This window comes from Dasypus novemcinctus, chromosome 10 (assembly GCF_030445035.2).
Source record: "Dasypus novemcinctus isolate mDasNov1 chromosome 10, mDasNov1.1.hap2, whole genome shotgun sequence".
Taxonomy (NCBI): domain Eukaryota; kingdom Metazoa; phylum Chordata; class Mammalia; order Cingulata; family Dasypodidae; genus Dasypus; species Dasypus novemcinctus.
In genome coordinates this window covers 2,200,855-2,220,440 of record NC_080682.1, presented here as the reverse complement: position 1 = coordinate 2,220,440, position 19,586 = coordinate 2,200,855, and the positions used below count along the sequence as shown (strand labels likewise).

The 19,586-nt window shown below is 40.9% G+C and overlaps 1 long non-coding RNA gene across 12 annotated transcripts in view; it reads left to right on the top strand.

Moving 5' to 3' along the window:
* The window catches only part of LOC131279953 (uncharacterized), a 165,215-nt gene that overhangs the window by 136,119 nt on the left and 9,510 nt on the right, over positions 1-19,586 (top strand). For 9 of the 12 annotated variants that reach the window (XR_011649830.1, XR_011649837.1, XR_011649828.1 and 6 more), the window contains 3 exons: positions 1,320-1,409; positions 3,501-5,460; positions 6,110-6,409. This is a non-coding gene — a long non-coding RNA (uncharacterized lncRNA). The remainder of the gene's footprint in view (positions 1-1,319; positions 1,410-3,500; positions 5,461-6,109; positions 6,410-19,586) is intronic. The other 3 variants (XR_011649835.1, XR_011649829.1, XR_011649832.1) reach the window with 3 other exon arrangements.

The following is a 19,586-nucleotide window of genomic DNA, read 5'->3' as shown; positions in this document are numbered from 1 at the left end:
TTAAAGTTAAGTAAGATTTGATGGGTCTGTCTATAAAGTTTGAAAAAGCCTTAGTATCAAGTAATATGTATCAAAGTTAAAAATATTGTTCTTTTTCAAAGTCTCTGAAATCCTTAGTCTGTTCTGGTGAAAGTTTATGGAAAGTTTACATCCTGAATAATCAGTATACAAAGAGTCTGTTTTATCAAAACAGCTTCTTATGCTTTAACCTCATCATTTCCTCAGTGTTCAAGGAAGAAAAGGTCTTATCTCTTTTAAAGGAAATAATGTTTAAACCTGCTTTCTAAAAATCAGATCCTGAAAAGCAGCTTTTTATTTCAAACTAATTACAAGAGATTTGTTCTTTTACCTTGAAAGAAAAAACAGTTAAGCTCATTTAATATGTTATAAGTTGAGAGTGTTTAAAAAAGTGTTATAAAATTAACAGGATTTTTTAACCCTCTGTTAATTAAAGTTGTATGAGTAAAAGATTCCTATGAATGCTTAAGAGTGTATAAATTTACCAATATTTCAGCATACTATTAAAGAAAAGTACAATGTGGTTAATTATGGTTTTAATAATTATAAAAGAGTATGTGTCACAGAAACAACCTCTTATCATAGATTAAAGTAGCAACACTAGTATGCAGCAATCCCAAACACTACTAGTATATTGCATAAAGTTAATGTCCAGCTGTATTGCTATCACTTTGTTTTAAAACTTGCTAAGACTTTCTTTAGTGTCTTCTTAGATAAATCAAGCCAGCTGCATTCCTCTATTTTAAAAAACCCAACAATAGACTTTTGCAGTGCTTTTAAGGGCTGTGTGCATAGCCCAACCATCTTGTACAGTATTTACTGATAGTAATAGTAATAAAAAAGCAGCGTACATTGTTTCTCAACAAGAACAGGTTTGGCAAACTTCTTATTCATCTGCTCAATGCACAGAGCTTTCAGCCATCATTAAAGTTTTACAAATGTTTAGAGAGCCCTTGAATGTTGTCTCTGACTCTAAATATGTAAGTCTTACTGTCTAGCCATAGTTGAATGCAGCCATCATACCCTAAAAACTATGCTTTTAAAACAAAAAGGGGGAGATGATAGTATTATAACACCAAAAGATCAATTGGCAAAAGTATTATTTACTTTAAATTTTCTTAATGTTTATAATTCATTAACACCTGTGGAATGTCACTTAGAAAATGTCAAGCATCTACAGTAGACACAGGAAATGAAGATCAACCAATATTCTAGAAGGATCTTTTAAGCAATGAATGAAAAGGAAAAAAAAAAAGGCAGGATTAAAGTAAGGGGGTGAGGCTATGCTCTTATCATTTCAGAAAATGGAGAACAAATTTGGCCACTTGTGAAGAGGATTAAACCCCAGAATGAAGAGATGGAGTCTTCTACAACTTCTGATGATGGTGATCGTAAGTAATAAGGGAGCTGCCAGTAATTACACTTATTAGACCTATATACCTAAACCCCCATTACTTAGAGAGTTAACCTGGAAAAGTCCATTCTTTCATATATATCTGAATAAGACCCATATATTCCCTGGACCAATTGATGATCGATTGCCAATTAAACTCTATGAAGAAAGACAAAGAATCGATAACCTCATATTGCCAGTTGATTATCGGCCCTTATGTATGGGTAACCATCCTTCCTGTATGTATGTTAAAAATCGGGCCGTAATTATCTTCAAAAATAATAATACTCAGTTTATTGTGACTTTATTTCACTCTTCCATTTTATTCATAACCAAAAATCCTACTTAATGATTGTCCGCAAAAAGACAGTAGGGATAAAGAGGGATGGCAAGAATGCCATATAGGAAGAGAATCTGTCATTTTTAATGATTCCTATGGAATAGCGTGGGGAAGTGCCGCTATGGGGAGTCCCATTGAATATAATGACAGATTAATTTGGTATAGTCTAAATAGTAAAGGACAACAAAAAATAAATTTTACTAAAAATAATAGTGTTTGGAAACAGAAAGGGAAATGGATCCCTTCTCCATGGTGTAATATCGCATCTATACACAAGCAGAAGAATCCGTGGAAAGTTTTTCTAGGAATAGCTCCTACTATAGAATGGATTGGGAATAATAGTAAGAATGGTCAATATCTGCATTTAAATCAAGTTCATCTTCAGGCATGTGTAAGAGATCCTTATGTGTTTGTGGTTGGAAAATTACTATAACCCAAAAATGTTCTATTCTATAAAAATGAGGCCTTGCATCCTAGTAGCCATTACCCCGCAACTAACATACTATGGAGAAGGCAAACTAAAAAATTTTACTATCCCCATCTGTGTCAAAGAGAGCCGCCTTCCTCCCTATATTGGTAAAAAATTAGCCTCACAGGTTCAGTCGCTGCAGCTGCCACAGCACGTGCTGCTCTTGGTCACGGCCTTATCAGCTTGCAATACTCTGAACAACAACAAATTAGCCTAGAACCCAGTGCGCAGTCTCTTAACTCTATGCAGCAGCAACTAACCTCCCTCGCCCAAGCAGCTTTACAAAACCGCAAGGCCCTTGACTTACAGCTGAAAAAGGAGGAACCTGCCTTTTCCCAGGAAGAATGTTGCTACTATATAAATCTGGTATTGTTGAGCAAAATGTTAAAATACGAGAATCGCGGGAAGGGATACTGCCCTCCCAGTCCTCCTCCTCCCCGATGTTAGTGTTATTAATGGAACTGAACCTGTACCTGTCCCCAGCATGGACTACATTCCCGGCCACTCTAGGAGAGCTGTGCAACTTACCCCACTTTTTGTTACCTTAGGCATTTCTGGAGCCCTAGCCACTGGTACTGCGGGGTTAGGACTCGCTCTTACCCAATATACAAAATTATCTAAGCAATTAATTGGTAATATCCAGGCTTTGTCGAGCACTATACAAGATATTCAAGATCAAATAGACTCTCTAGCTGAGGTAGTGTTCCAGAACAGGAGAGGGTTAGATCTGCTTACAGCAGAACATGGAGGAATATGCCTAGCTCTGCAGGAACAGTGCTGCTTTTATGCCAAGTCTGGCATTGTTCGAGATAAAGTTAAAAGGCTTCAAGAAGACCTGGAGAAAAGAAGAAGGGATTTAGTCAACCACCCCATATGGAGTGGACTCCAGGGATTTCTACCATATCTACTCCCCATACTAGGCCCCTTAGTAACTATACTCCTTATAATATCCTTTGCACCTTGGGCCATAAAAAGAATTATACAACTAGTAAAAGACCAAATCGATTCCGCTCTTAGCAAACCTATTCAGGTATATTATCACCGACTTAACCTTGCTGATCAAGGTATATCTTTACACTAATTAAAACAGCAACTCACCCTCACGAGCGAAAAGCCCCCCAACCTGATATAATGCTGTAAGAAACCTCTAACCTCAAAGAATATATGTTTTTTGAGATGAAACTATATTGTAAACAAACTTGTAACCTTTAAAAATGTAAATTCTTATGTTGTCTTATATCTTATCTGGTATCCTCATAATAACTCTTTTTTCTATCTAGTATCCTAGTGATAACTCTCTACATAATGCAAGGACCAAATTGACTTTGCTCTGAGCAAGCCCATTCAAGTACATTACCATCAACTCCATCTTGCTGACCGAGGCATAAATCCAGAATACCTGGGTGCTGTCCAGCCCCCTCCTACGGGAACAGCATAAAACTTGAAAGTATGCTCCTCACCGGGCAAAAATAACGCACAAGCTGAGGTTGGTACCGCTGGGTGCGAGGCAAAGCACTGTAAAGGAGGGCCAAAACAAAGAAAAGGCCGTTTTCAAGCGCCTTGAGAAGCATGCCTCATTAGCATAGGGGTTCGCTCTGCGCAAACAAGAGATTCGCTCTGCGTGAATCCTACCCCAAATTCCCCTCCCCAGAAAAACAGAGCCACAAACAACATGGGGAATGAGGCCTCTACTTCCCCCAGCAGGTTAATGCCAGAAGAATGCTCAGCGAGCATTCCTCCTCCAAACCCTTTAGAGAAAAAGGGAAGAGATGTTGGGGACATTCAGGACAGTGCCTGCCTTCAGCAATACCGGGGAGCGAGAATGGCTGCCAGAGCAAATGCAATAACGGTCTAAACCTCTTTTTATTACGGCTTAACCTTCTCTGTTTAAATCTATATCACTGAACAGCTCCGGCAAAAATCCAGCGGCTCAAACGAGCAACAGGCACTCCGGCCTAACAAAACCAGGGCAGGTGTAGCCACGCCACCCAATTTCAGGGCACCATGCTTGGCACACACGGCTTACGAAAGCTCCCCAGTATAGCTTACTGTAATTGCAGGCCATCTGCTGAGGCGCTGGACTGGTTAGCCAATGACGGGCAACTGGACTAACCCATCAGTCAACCTAAGACAGGGACATGGCCTTTTGCTGCCATGATTCCCAATGACGGGTAAGACTGATCGCATGACGGGTAAGACAAATTGCTTACTGGGTGTAGTCCCGACCTAAAACAGGCACAGCCCCCCTTTCAGCACGGGAGCACCTTTCAGCCGCATGCCACTGCTGAAAATAAGCCCTGCTCTATCATGAGCCGTCGCTGGCTGTTCCTCTCTTCAATTCATAACACATTAAACAGAGAAGGGGGACCTGTGGGGAGCCACCCGCTGTGAGACCTATCTACAACCTCCCACAACATGGCAGAGCTCACGACAAGGCAGAGTTCACAAAACTGCCCTGTCATTTCCTTATTCTTCTTCCTCCCTGCTTCTTTGTTCTCACCTTCCCGCTGCAACTCAGGTGACCACAGCAATACGCATGTGCAAGGCACGAAACACTGCAGACCCGGCACGAACTTTCAGCCAACCCCTCCTTGGACGTCTGCCACCCACAAGACCAGCCTATCACCCATGGACACGTTCCCTTCCCTCTCTATATATCCTCGTGTTTTACCCCCAGTAAACGAGGCTTGATCAGAATCCTGTCTTGCCTCCATTCTTCGTGTCTCTTGTCCCCGTCTCTGTGTCGTTTGCTTTGTTTCTAGATCCCCGAGCTTGGTCGGACGGGAGACGTCCTCTTATATTGGCCTGGCCCGCGGGCGGGTCCGGGTCAAATGCCATGCAACCATCGCCACCACCGGGTACCAGGCTTTTCATCACCCCAATCAGGAACTGCACCCACTGAACAGTAACGCCCCTTCCTGCCTGGCCCCGGAGCGCCTCCCGTCTGCTCTGTGCCTCGGGAAGGTGCCCGTTCCGGCCATGCCCTACCAGGGGAGATGCACACTCTGCCCTCTCGTGTCTGGCTTCTTCCACTTCACGCGAGGCTTCTGGGGGCGTCTGCGCGGTCCGGGTCAGAACCCCATTCCTTCCTAGTCCGAGTGACCATCCCCCGCTGGGTGGACCCCATTGGTTGACCCATGCACCTGTCAAGGCTCACCTGGCTGCCTCCACCATTTGGCTGCTGTGAGCGGGGCCGCGATGATTGGTGGTGTTCCAGTGTCTTCAGGAATGCAAAGCCAGGTGGGCCTTTGCACCTGGCAGGCAGGTGTTTAGACGGTGGATGGTCCCAACGTGCAGGAGGCCATCGAGGGGAAGCCCTGGGAGGGCGGCAGCACTGACCTGCGTCGGGACTCCACGGACGCACAGGGTGGGGCCTGGGGACACTGCTGACGGGTCTGGAGAGTGGGCGGCAGGAGGGTGCATGGCTGCAAGAGGACCGCGGACCCTAGGAAAATCGCGGTCGTGCCTTCTCCACGAGGTTCCTCTCTGGGCGCAGTGGTCTTGGGGGTGTCAGCTCCGTGACGGGGCACAAGCTGCTGGCACGCTGGGTTGATGGCCACCAAGGAAGAGGCACCCCACCTTTTAGGGACCTCGACCACTTTGGGGCATCTGCTCGTGCCCCTCCCATGCCCAGGGGTGCTGGCTTTGCGCAGGGTCCGGGCTCCCTGCAGGCATGCCGTGTGTCCTGGCTGAGCAGGTGCAGGGGAGCCTGTGGGCAGCGGGGGCGGGGGATGGGCAGTGCCAGTCCTTTTGGGGGCACAGCCAGGACCTCCATGGGGAGGGGCTTATCTCCCTTGGGGACACGGCATCTGGCTCCTACTGGGGGTGGGCAGAGACCGCGCCCTGCCCAGGGAGCCCCAGCCTGACCCGCTGCCCTTGCCTCCCCCAGGGCAGGCCCAGGGGCACTGCCCACCGGGCACAGGTGTGTAACCGGACTTTTGGAAGGTTATGGCACGACAGAGCGCCTCCTCCCACCTCAGCCCGGCGTGCGCCCCCCGCCTGCCACGCAAGCAGCCACACTGGCACAGCGCTGGCAAGAGCAGAAGCTGCGTGCCTCGCCCACGCTGTCCGAACCCGGCGCCACAGCCAAACGACCATTTGCCGGCACCCACGTCCAGTTCTGAACCGCGACATGGCGTCTTGCGTCCCAGGAGGACAGCCTTCCACCGGGACCCCTCCTCTGTGCAGGGTGAGTGACATTTCCCACCGCATTTGACCCTTTTTTTTTTTTATAATGACTATTTTATTTTATTTTATTATTCATTTTTAAAAAATATTACATTCAAAAAATATGAGGTCCCATTCAACCCACCGCCCCCACCCCACCACTCCCCCCACAGCAACACTCTCTCTCATCATCATGTCACACCCATTACATTTGGTAAGTACATCTCTGGGTATCGCTGCACCTCATGGTCAATGGTCCACATCATAGCCCATATTCTCCCACGTTCCATCCAGTGGGCCATGGGAGGATCAACAATATCCGGTAATTGTCCCTGAAGCACCACCCAGGACAACTCCAAGTCCCGAAAACGCCTCCACATCTCATCTCTTCCTCCCATTCCCCGCACCCAGCAGCCACCATGGCCACTTTTCCCACACCAATGCCACATTTTCTCTGTGGACCTTGGATTGGTTGTGTCCATTGCACTTCTATGTCAAGAGGGGGCTTAGATTCCACATGGATACTGGATGCAATCCTCCTGCTTTCAGTTGTAGGCACTCTAGGCTCCATGGTGTGGTGGTTGACCTTCTTGACATTCTTCAACTCCATGTTAGCTGAGTGGGGTAAGTCCAATAAATCAGAGTGTAGGAGTTGAAGTCTGTTGAGGCTCAGGGCCTGGCTATCATATTGTCAGTCCAGAGATTCAAATCCCCTAGATATATCTTAAACCCCAGCACCAACTACAATTCCCATAAAGTGAAAAGTGATCCCATCTGAGCCCAGTTCCATCACGCAGAAACACCAGTTCCAAAGAAGGGCCAACTGACATGGCAGTGAACCCCATCTGCCATGAGCATAGAACCCGTGGGTCTCTTTAGCCCTCTAAAGAACCAATACCTGGGCTTGTATCTACTTTATCTGTCTCTGAGACTCTGCTCAGGTGTGCATAAGGGCAATCCTTCTGACAACCTCCAGACTCTTTTTTAGAGACTCATAGCCATATAAACTCATTTCTCCTTTCCATTTCCCCCTTACCTTAGGTCAAACAGCATTTTAAACTCCTGTTATTATATGTAGACAGGGATATTCTGCTGGTCCGTGTTGAACCTTTAATTCAAGGTCGTTTTCTAGTTGCATCATCAGCTCGTATTTGGTAGTGATCCCTTGGTGCCAGGGAGGCTCATCCCCAGGTGTCATGTCCCATGGTGGGGGGAATGCATTCCATTTACATGCTGAGTTTGGCTTCGAGACTGGCCATATTTGAGTAACACAGAGGCTGTCAGGAGGAAACTCCTAGGCACAGTGCTGCTCTAGGCCTTGTTCTTATTTCAGGCATATAGGCTCACAAGCATAGTCATTAGTATCCGGGGCTCACTGTTGGACCCTCATTCCTTCCTGGTCCTTACCGTTGCACCTGGGGGACTGCCGCTGCTCCCCTAGGGACCACGACAAAGCACCCCCAGCCAGGAACCCAGTATCCCCCGAGCTGTTGTTTTTGTTTCCAGTATGAGTATATCCAAACATTACCATGCACCCTGGACATATGCCCTGTATAACTCCCTGTCAACCATATATCGTCTGTCCATAACATCCCATACCAGTATTCCTCCACCGCCATTTTTGAACCACTCTGTGATCCAAAACTTCCTGAAAAGTGAAGCCCAATATAATGTCAGGTTCCCTTACTAGTAAAATGGAATATAGCGATGAGTTTAAAGGTTAGATCTAGAATATGTATTGATTTGGAAAAATTCTACAGTTTATCTTTTTCTTTTCTTTTTTCATAATTATTGAGCTGCTCTTCACAAGAGCCTTAGATCATAGTAATTCATATATACAATATACAGTATTCCCACACAGCCACCATAAAACCTTTTCCCTTCCACAGCGATAATCTTATAACTTATTCATATCATATTTACTTAAACTGATGTACAGACTCTGAGACAATAGCTTTCAAACAAAGTGACATCTGTGCTTACTTTGTGGTCCATACTTTAGGATATACAGTTTTCTAAATTTTAGTTATCCTATGTTTTACATTATGGTTTACATTATTAGTCTGACGTCCCCTCTATATTTTTGTGTAATATTACATGTTTTATATCCATCCTTGTGTACTCTCACGAAACTCCTCTCTTGCCCCCACATTTACCTTGGTTTCATCCATTCAACATCCATTTGCCCCTCCCCTTGGGGCCCACAGCGACAGCCAATCTCCATTTCCCAAGGAGCCACGTCCAGAGATACTTGCAACAGTGTTCAGGGCCTGACTTCCTCAACTGGCCTAATGCCCTGGGAGCCACCCTTCCTCTCAAGAGATACAGTTCCCTCTATTTGATGGCATTAGACCTCCCCAGGATGTGGGTCCACCCCAACTCTCACTACTTGGGTCTCTACCCAATGGTACAACCCACCCTGGCAAAATGAGCATTCGGACATTTCCCAGGAGTCCATCCCGCATCAGACCATCCCCGCTGAGCATCCTAAACAGGTACCTTTCCTAATTATATTTTGATACGATTTTCTCAGCATTTTACTCTCAACCAACACCTGACACTCTCCTATGTTTGTATGTTGCCCCTCACTCCCCCCAATTTTTTGGGCAATATTACCCATCCGCCCATCCCCAGCCCCCCTCAAACCCTCAAAGACTCACCCAAAGGCAACCCCTTGCCCCCATTTTATCTCTTCTTTGTGCTCATACTCACCGCCAGCTCATCATAGATTCTACCCCTGCAGATGTCGGCTCACATCCTTCCTCCATCCCCCGATTTCCTGTAAGCCTATCTTCCAGTCTCTAGCTCTCTGAGGCAGCTTGCTTATTTCATATCATTGAGGTCATATAGTATTTGGCCTTCAAAGCCTGGGTTGCTTCACTCAACATAAGGTTCTCAAGATTTATCCATGTTATCACGTGTGTTTGTAGTGTATTTGTTCTTACAGCCAAGTAGTATTCCATTGTATGTATATATCACATTTTATTGATCCACTCATCTGTTGATGGGCATTTGGGTTGATTCCAACTTTTGGCGATAGTGAACAATGCTGCTAGGAACATTGGTGTACATATACCGGTTTGTGTCCTTGTTTTCACTTCTGCTGGGTGTATACCCAGCAGTGGAATTGCTGGGTCATATGGCAAATCTATGGTTAGTTTTTTGAGAAACCGCCAAACTGTCCTCCAGAATGGTTGGATCCTTCTGCATTCCCACCAGCAGTGGATGAGTGTTCCCCTTTCTTCACATTCTCTCCAGCATTTGTCTTCTTCTGTTTTTTTCATAGCTGCCAATCTTATGGGAGTAAGATGGTATCTCATTGTAGTTTTGATTTGCATTTCCCTGATAGCTAGAGATTTGGAGCATTTTTTCATGTGCTTTTTGGCCATTTGTATTTCTTCTTTGGAGAAGTGTTTGTTTAAATCTTTTTCCCATTTTTTAAATGGGTTGTTTATCTTTTTATTTTCAAGATATATGAGTTCTTTATATATGCAAGTTATAAGTCTCTTATCAGATATATGGTTGCCAAATATTTTCTCCCATTGTGTGGGTTCCCTTTTTACTTTCTTGACAAACTCCTTTGAGGAGCAGAAGGCTTTAATTTTGAGGAAGTCCCATTTATCTATTTGTTCTTTTGCTGCTCGTGCTTTTGGTGTGATAGTCATGAAGCCATTTCCTATTATAAGGTCCTGTAGATGTTTCCCTACACTGCTTTCCAAGGTCTTTATGGTCTTGGCTCTTATATTTAGGTCTTTGATCCATCTTGAGTTGATCTTTGTATAAGGTGTGAGATGGTAATCCTCTTTCATTCTTCTACATATGGATATCCAGTTCTCCAGGCACCATTTGTTGAATAGGCCATTCTCTCCCAGTTGAGAGGGTTTGGTGGCTTTATCAAATATCATATGGCTATATATATGAGGTTCTATATCAGAACTTTCAATTCGATTCCATTGGTCTGTGTGTCTCTCCTTATGCCAATACCATGCTGTTTTCACTGCAGTAGCTTTGTAGTATGTTTTAAAGTCAGGTAGTGTGATTCCTCCAATTTCGTTTTTCTTTTTCAATATGTCTTTGGCTATTCGGGGTCTCTTTCCTTTCCAAATAAATTTCAAAGTTAGTTTTTCTAGTTCCTTACAGAAGGCTGTGTTGATTTTTATTGGGATTGCATTGAATGTGTAGATCAGTTTTGGTAGAATAGGCATCTTAATAATCTTTAGTCTTCCTATCCATGAACAAGGAATATTCTTCCATTTATTTAGGTCTTCTTTGATTTCCTTGAACAGTCTTGTATAGTTCTGTGTATAAGTTTTTTACATCTTTAGTTAAATTTATTCCTAAATATTTGATTTTTTTATTTACCATTGTGAATGGTATTTGATTCTTAATTGCCTCCTGATCTTGCTCATTGTTGGTTTACAGAAATGCTACTGATTTTTGCGCATTGATCTTATATCCTGCGACTTTACTAAACTCATTTATGAGTTCTAGAAGCTTTGTTGTAGATCTCTCAGGGTTTTCTACGTATAGGATCATGTCTTCTGCAAATAATGAAATTTTGACTTCTTCCTTTCCAATTTGAATGCCTTTTATATCTGGTTCTTGCCTCAGTGCTCCAGCAAGTACTTCTAAGACAATGTTAAATAGAAGGCGAGACAATGGGCATCCTTGTCTTGTTCCTGAGTTTAGAGGGAAGGATTTTAGGATTTCTCCATTGTAAACAATATTGGCTGTAGGTTTTTCATATATACTCTTTATCATGTTCAAAAAATTTCCTTGTATTCTGATCTTTTGGAGTGTTTTTATCAAGAAAGGGTGCTGTATTTTGTCCAATGCTTTTTCTGCATCTATAGATATAATCATGTGACTTTTTCCTTCAATCTGTTTATATGGTGTATTACATTGATTGATTTTCTTATGTTGAACCATCCTTGCATACCTGGAATAAATCCCACTAGGTCGTGGTGTATAATTCGTTTCATGTGTTGTTGAATATGATTAGCAAGTATTTGGTAAGTATTTTTGCGTCTAGGTTCATTAGAGAAATTGGTCTGTAATTTTCCTTTCTTGTGGTGTGTTTGTTTGGCTTTGGTACTAGGGTAATGTTGGCATCATAGAAGGAGTTAGGCAATGTCCCTTCTGTTTCGATTTTTTGGAATAGTTTCAGCAAGATTGGTGTTAGTTCTTTCCAGAATGTTTTGTAGAATTCACCTGTGAAGCCGTCTGGCCCTGGGCTCTTCTTAGTTGGGAGGTTTTTAATGACTGATTCTATCTCTTTACTTGTGATTGGTTTGTTAAGATCATCAATTTCTTCTTTCGTCAATATGGGTGGCTTATGTGTTTCTAGGAATTAGTCCATTTCCTCCGAATTGTCATTTTTGTTGGAATATAGTTTTTCAAAGTATCCTCTTATGATAGTCTTTATTTCTGTTGGGTCAGTGGTGATATCACCTTTCTCATTTCTTATTTTGTGTATTTCCATGTTCTCTCTTTTTTTCTTTGTTAGTCTCGCTAAAGGGTTGTCAATTTTGTTGATCTTCTCAAATAACCAGCTCTTGGTCCTGATTGTCTTTTCAAGTGCTTTCTTATTTTCTATTTCATTTAGTTCTGCTCTTATCTTTGTTATTTCCTTCCTTCTTCTTCCTCTTGGATTACTTTGTTGTTTTTTTTCTAATTCCTTCAAATGTGCAGTTAGTTCTTCAATTTATGCTGTTTCTTCTTTTTTGATATATGAATTTATGGCTATAAATTTCCCTCCCAGTACTGCTTTTGCTGCATTCCATAAATTTGGTATGTTGTGTTATCATTATCATTTGTTTCAAGGTAGTCGTTGATTTCTTTTGACATTTCCTCTTTGACCCACTGTTTTTCTATGAGTGTGCTGTTTAATTTCCAAATCGTGGTATGAAATCTGGGTCTCTGTCCCTTGCAAATTTCCAGCTTCACCCCACTGTGGTCAGAGATATTGTTTCGTATGATTTCGATCTTTCTGAATTCATTAAGCCTTTCTTTGTGGCCTAGCATATGGTCTATCTTGGAGAATGATCCATGTGCGCTTGAGAAAAATGTATATCCTGCTGTGTTTGGGTGTAATGACCTATATATGTGTATTAGATCCAGCTCCTCTATTAAACTGTTCAAATGTTTTGATTCTTTAGTGATTCTCTTTTGAGATGTTCTGTCAAGAGTTGATAGAGATGTATTAAAATCCCCCACTATAATTGTAGATGCATCTATTCTTTCACTTAGTTTTTCCAGCGTTTGCCTCACGTATTTAGAGGCGCCCTTGTTAGGAGCATAAATATTTATGATTGTTTGATCTTCTTGACCGATTGTCCCTTTCACTAAAATGTAGTATCCTTCTTTGTCTCTCACAATTGTTTCGCATTTAAAGTCTATTTTGTCTGATATTAATACAGCTACCCCTGCCTTTTTTTTGGTTATTGTTTGCTTGTATGACTCTTTTCCAGCCATTCACTTTCAACCTCCATGCGTCTCTGGGTCTAAGATGTGTCTCTTGTAGACAGCATATAGATGGGTCATATTTCCTTATCCATTGTCCCAGTCTGAATCTTTTGATAGGTGAGTTTAATCCATTGACATTCAGTGTTATTACTTTCAAGGAATTATTTGTGTTAGCCATATTTTGATTGGACTTGTGTTTGTCATATTTTGTTTGCTTTTTTTTTTCCTTCTCTTTTTGTCTTTTTTGTTGCTCTTACACTCTCCTCCAACTCTGCCTGTCCTGTTTTTTCCCTTTCTTCCTGCAGAACTCCCTTTAGAATTTCTTGAAGGGGAGGTTTGTTGTAGGCATACTCTTTCAGTTTCTGCTTATCTGCGAATATTTTGAACTCTCCATTATATTTGAATGCTAATTTAGCTGGATAGAGTATTCTTGGTTGGAAATTTTTTTTCCTTTAGCACCTTGACTATATCATACCACTGCCTTCTTGCCTCCATCGTTTCAGATGAGAAATCAGCACTTAATCTTATGGAGCTTCCCTTGTATGTGATGGTTTTCTTTTCTCTTGCTGCTTTTAGAATTTTCTCTTTGTCTTGAGCGTTGGATAATTTGACAAGTATATGTCTTGGGGTGGGCCTGTTGGGGTTTATGACGAGTGGGGTGCGCTGTGCTTCTTGGATATGTACATCTGTCTCTTTCAGTAGATTTGGGAAGTTTTCAGCCATTATTTCCTGCAACAGTCCTTCTGACCCCTTTCCCTTCTCTTCTCCTTCTGGAATGCCAATAATACGTATGTTTGAGCATTTTGCATTATCATTCAGGTCCCTAAGTCCTAGCTGGGTTTTTTCTATCTTTTTATCGACCAATTCTACTATCTGTTTGATTTCCGATGTACTGTCTTCCACATCACTAATTCTCTGCTCTGCCTCTTCTGGTCTGCTGATATTTGCTGCAAGTGTATTTTTGATTTCTTGAACTGTGGTGTTCATTCCCATCATATCTGTTATCTTTTTGCATATGTATGCAATTTTCCCTCCAAGTGTTGTGTTCATGTTGTTAACCTCTTCTACTTTACTTCATTAAATTTGTCAGTGATAAATGTTCTGAGATCTTTCATTACTTGTGCGAAGTTCTGCTCCCCTTCCTGATTTTTAGTTTGTTCATTGGATTCAGCCATGTTTTCCTGATTACTGGTTTGGTTTGTAGATTTTTGTTGCTGTCTGGTCATCATTTTATCTTGATGGGTTTAATCAGTTCCTTAGCTTCTTTGTCTACTCTTGGAGATTAATTAGCTGTTGCTTTTGTGTAAGTGTTATATCTTCTCTTTGTGACTTTGTTCTTCTTATTCTAATTTCTTATTGCTGGTTGAGTTCACTTTAAAGGAAAGTATTAGGGCCGGGGAAAGGCAATTGTGTAAGCAAGGAAAAAGTGTAAAGTAGTATTGGTGATATATGTTAACAGAGCAACAATATGAAATCTGGGAGGATGGATGTTAGATTCAAGTAAGTTGTGTAGAGTTATAGCACAAGGTAGAGTACCTATAATGAGGTAGTCAACTGAATATTGGAGGATATGGTATGAATTAAAAAGGTATTGTTTTCATGAGAGAGGGAAAGAGAAAAGAAAGGCAATAGTTTCAAGAGTTGATAACAGACAGAAAACAAAACTAAGGTATTAGAAATGAAGAGTTAGACACTTTGTGGATCAAAGAAAGGGAGGTGGAATATAGGAGAGACAGTAGATGATGGAGAATATCAAGATATAGGGGAAAGGGGACAGTGTAGGTAGCCAAAATAAAATCTATTCACACAGAAATGAGGCAGTGGAGGATGAGGAAACCCAGCAAATGTGATGTGTTCCCTGCAGCACCTATTGTATAGTTAAGATAAAATAAAATAAGAAGAAAATGAGGGACAAGAGAGAGAGAAAAGAAAAAAAAGAGAGAAGAAAGGAAGATCCAATCACATTTCAATCCCCTTCAGTTTAAATAATACAATTGATCTCCAATATGCAAAACAGCCAATTCTAAATCATTAACCTGATTGTGTAAAGCTACCACAACAGTAGCAGCAGCTCTAATGATTCCAATCAGTCCCAAGATGCTTATAAGCAGCAGTCCACTAAGGCATTTAGTCCGTTTCAAGAATTCTTTTTTTTAAATGTAGAATTAGATATGAGTTTATTAAAAATATTTTATATCAATATTAACATATTCTATAACCGAAAACAAACCATTTTGAAGTATTGTGAGGCAGGATAGAATAGGGAGATAACGGGGAGGAACAGAAAACTCAAAGAGCTACAAAAACACCACCTAATAAATGATGCTAGGCAACAACCTGTTGACTTGCACAAGCAAGTTATCTGGGGGCAGCTCACAGCATTCACCCAGAAGCTGTGTTGTCAAGGCAACTTGTGGCAGGAGGCGCACCACTGCTGCCCAGCCACTTTCATTTCACCTCTTGTGGCAAACTCCAGCAGAGCCAGAAGCCAGTCACTGCCAGCAACCCTAGAAATCAAACCATCAAGGAGGGAAGAGGACTTGGCCCAGTGGCCAGGGCATCCGTCCACCACATGGGAGGTCCACGGTCCAAACCCCGGGCCTCCTTGACCCATGTGGAGCTGGCCCATGCGCAGTGCTGATGCGCACAAGGAGTGCCCTGCCACGCAGGGGTGTCCCCGCGTAGGGGAGCCCCACGCGCAAGGAGTGCGCCCCGCAACGAGAGCCACCCAGCACCAAAGAAAGCCCAGCTCGCCCAGGAATGGCACCGCACACACGGAGAGCCGACACAAGATGATGCAACGAAAGAAACACAGACTCCCACACCACCAACAACAGCAGAAGAGGACAAAGAAAAACACACAGCAGATAGACACAGAGAATAGACAACTGGGGGGAGTAAAGGGAGAGAAATAAATGAAATAAATCTTTAAAAAAAAATCGTCAATGACTCTCCTCCACTTTGTCTCAAATATTTTTTTTTAAATTCTACTCAATTCATTCATTTTTTTAAAAGATATTACATAAAAAAAATGAGGTCCCCATTCACCCCCACCGCCCCCACCCCACCACTCCCCCCACAGTAACACTCTCCCCCATCATCATGATGCACCCATTGTGTCTGGTGAGTACATCTCCGGGCATCGCTGCACCCCATGTCCCGTGTTCCACACCATAGACATTTCAAGAATTCTTATGTAGCAATAATTGACTTTCAGAAGATGACTGCCAAATCTGCATCATTCTCACTGGTATCCAGATGCCTTTTCTTCTTCTGGCCGTGGCTCATCGATGTTCACTTTTTCAGTGGAGCCACTTTTGCCTCTTCTCAGGTTTCAGTGGTAGGGCCCTGGATCTTCACAAAGGCATTTGCATCAACAGTCCTAAAAGGGATGTTACTGGAGTGGGCAGGGACATGACAGACAGTTCCCTGTTACTACTAGCAAGTATTCCAGATGGTTTTTCATAATTTGAGGGTGATTTATAATAGTTCATTTTTTGTTTAGCTTTTAGTATTTGCAATCTACCCTTGAATAGGGATGGCAGTCTTTAGAGTGACCGGACACTATTGGGTTAAGTCTTTCACTTTTAGCAGGACCTCCTATTCTGTGCACAATTGCTTTTTTATATTTTGCTTTTGGCCTCTTTTTAGAATTGTGATTAAAACCCAAGGGTTACTTGTTTAAAAGTTTGCCTTCACCACAAACTCCACCCAAAGCCAATATTGGTGCTTGCTACATCCAATTCATAGGCTAAGTTATTGTCCACAATTTACCTTCCTTTTATTATTTTTAAAAGCAGCTTGCTGGAGGTTTTTCTACTTCTGTGAAGGACTTTTCCCAATTAATATATACAATGGTTTTGATATTTGAGACTAAGTGAGAGATGATTTTCAGTATTCCAACAACATTACAAACTACATTAACATGAGAAAACATTGCACTTTATCAATTATGCAAAGGGTATAGTTTTGTTTTACCCAACTAAACATCATTGAAGAATTTGATAGAGCAGCAAGGACTTTGCAACCTGTCCCAATCGTTTGCCTAGCTCAGGCTCTTAAGATAAGATAGTGTCTCTGATGTTTCTTTTCATTCTGAAAAAAGGAAGGTTAACATAATGTCATCAGTAGAGTTTCAGCCACCAATTTTTTCTATGCAGGTAGATTATTATCACCTGCCAGGAAAGATGGTTGGGCTATGCACACAGCCTTGGGGAGGCACTGCAAAAGTCCATTGTTGACTTTTCTACAGGTAGGAGAATGCCAGCGGGCAGGCCAGCTTGACTTGCCTAAGGAAATACTAAAGGAAGTCTTACCACATTTTAAAACAAAGTGATAGCAACACAGCTGGACATTAATTTTTGCAACAAACTAGCAATATTTGTAACTGCTACATACTACAACGTTGTTATTTTAATTTATCATAAGAAGTTGTTTCTGTGACACATACCTTTTTATAATAATTAAAATCATAATTAACCAGATTGTACTTCTGTTTAATATTATGCTAAAATATTGGTAAATTTATGCACTCAAGTATTCATTTGAAAGTTTTACTCATACAACTTTAACAGGGGGTTAAAAAATCTTGTTAATTTTATAACACTTAAACACTCTAACTTAAAACATATTAAATTAACTTAACTGTTACTTTAATTTTTCTTTCAAGGTAAGGGAACAAATCTCTTGTAATTAGTTTGGAATAAAAAGAAAGCAGGTTTAAACATTATTTTCCTTTAGAAGAGATAAGACCTTTTCTTCCCTGAACACTGAGGAAATGATGAGCACAAGAAGCTGTTTTGATAAAATAGACTTTCTTTGTATATGGATTATTCAGGAAACTTACCAAAACAGACTAATGACTTGAGACTTTGAAAAAGGACAAAATTTTAAATTTTGCATTAGTATACCATTTGATACTAAACTTTTAAACAGTGTATAGATAGGCCCATCCAATTTTATTTAACTTTAATCATAAAAATTTCTTTTCCACAAACCTTCTACACTTCCAGTATTCATTCAGGTTTTGACCCACACTCTACTCTTTCCCAATAATCAATCATTTTATCTTAGGAAAAAATCATCTCCTTTTTCCTTAACAATAAAAACACATTCCATATATCCTACATATTAAGTTACCAGGCAAACTTTTTACAACATGTTATTGCCATCAACACTAAACAAGCTTGTTAAAATAATGAACTTTTCTTCGCTTTAAATACTTAGTAGCATGTAATACCAGAAACAGTCCACTAGAAGCAAGTTAGCAGGGGAGGCTGGCCACCAACAAGTTTTCCTGTCATAAAATTACCTTTTATTGTTATTATTATCAATTCAGTTTTTGTTTAATAATGACTTTCTGCAATTAGCCATTTAAATGCCTTAATTTAAACAATGCTTCATTAAATTTCTTATAATTATTTATAACCATATAGACTATAATTTTATTATTTTAAGACAAATTTTACCTTCACAGAACACATTCCCTTAAAGTTACACAGTACCTTCTATAACTTGCCACATGCATTTAAGTTCCAAGGGTTTATGAAAATTAGCCATCCTATTTTAGGACAAAATACACCTTTTAGAAAAAACTTATTAAATTTCAGTCAGCATTCCCACAAAATTTTAACTTTTAATATTCATTTAAGTTTTACATCCTTCATTTTATCCTGTGAAGAAAAATAAACTATTCATTTCAATCTAGGCAAGAACGACTTTTTATGAAAAGACTTACAGTAATTTTGTTAGTCAAGACTTACAATTTTTATCATTGTAGAGATCTTATTAATATTTAAACTTATGTATTATATAAGCACTTATTTAATTTTTGGCCATTTGAATCGAGCTCCTTTAAAAATTTTTACTTATTAATTTATATTACCATCTGGAGGTATCAGAATATACACTGACATTGAACAAACAGACAAACACAAGACAATTACAACACATTAACAGAAACATACAGTTTGCAATTGACTCATAATTCTTACTTTCTTGGTATAGCTGCTTTTAAGTTCTCCGTTATATCACATCTTAGATTGTACTTTTTAAGATTTCTTCTGGAATCCATGTTGCCTGTAACATGCAAGCTTGTGCTTGGAAACATTTTTATTAGTTATCAGCAATCAGTTAAGATAACTTGAGCAGCATAAATGTAGCTAAGCTCTTATCTAGCAGTTTAGACAGACCGTTAACACACATTTTTGGATTACTACTCTGTAAGGCTATACTGAGCACCTCAAGCTCCTGTTCTTGTTCCAATTTACTTTCTTTCATTTCAAATTTACTTATGGGCTTAGGAAATATAGTAATTTCATCTTTCTCTCCTTCAGACTGTAAAGGATCTAACGCTGCTGCTACCTGGTGTCATAAGGCCCATACTGATAATGGAATGAATTCCCTTTTTCGATATGCTCTTTGTAAAGCTTTCATTACACTTCTCCACTGTTTCAATTTTAAAACATTATGCCCCTGAGGCTAAAGCCAGCAACAATGCTTTTGTATATGAAAGCTAACAATTCTAGTAATTCCTAGCTTTTTACAGGCACCCCATTAACTTTCAGTAAAGTTCCTAGCACTCGTGACTATGCTTCCACACGTCCCATTTGATCACCCATTACCCTCATGACTTCACGGAAAATATTACTTACTTAAAAGAAGACTCGAGTCACTCTGCTTTGGACATCACACGACCCTCGGCGAGGTCTTTTCCGTGGTTCCCAATACTGATT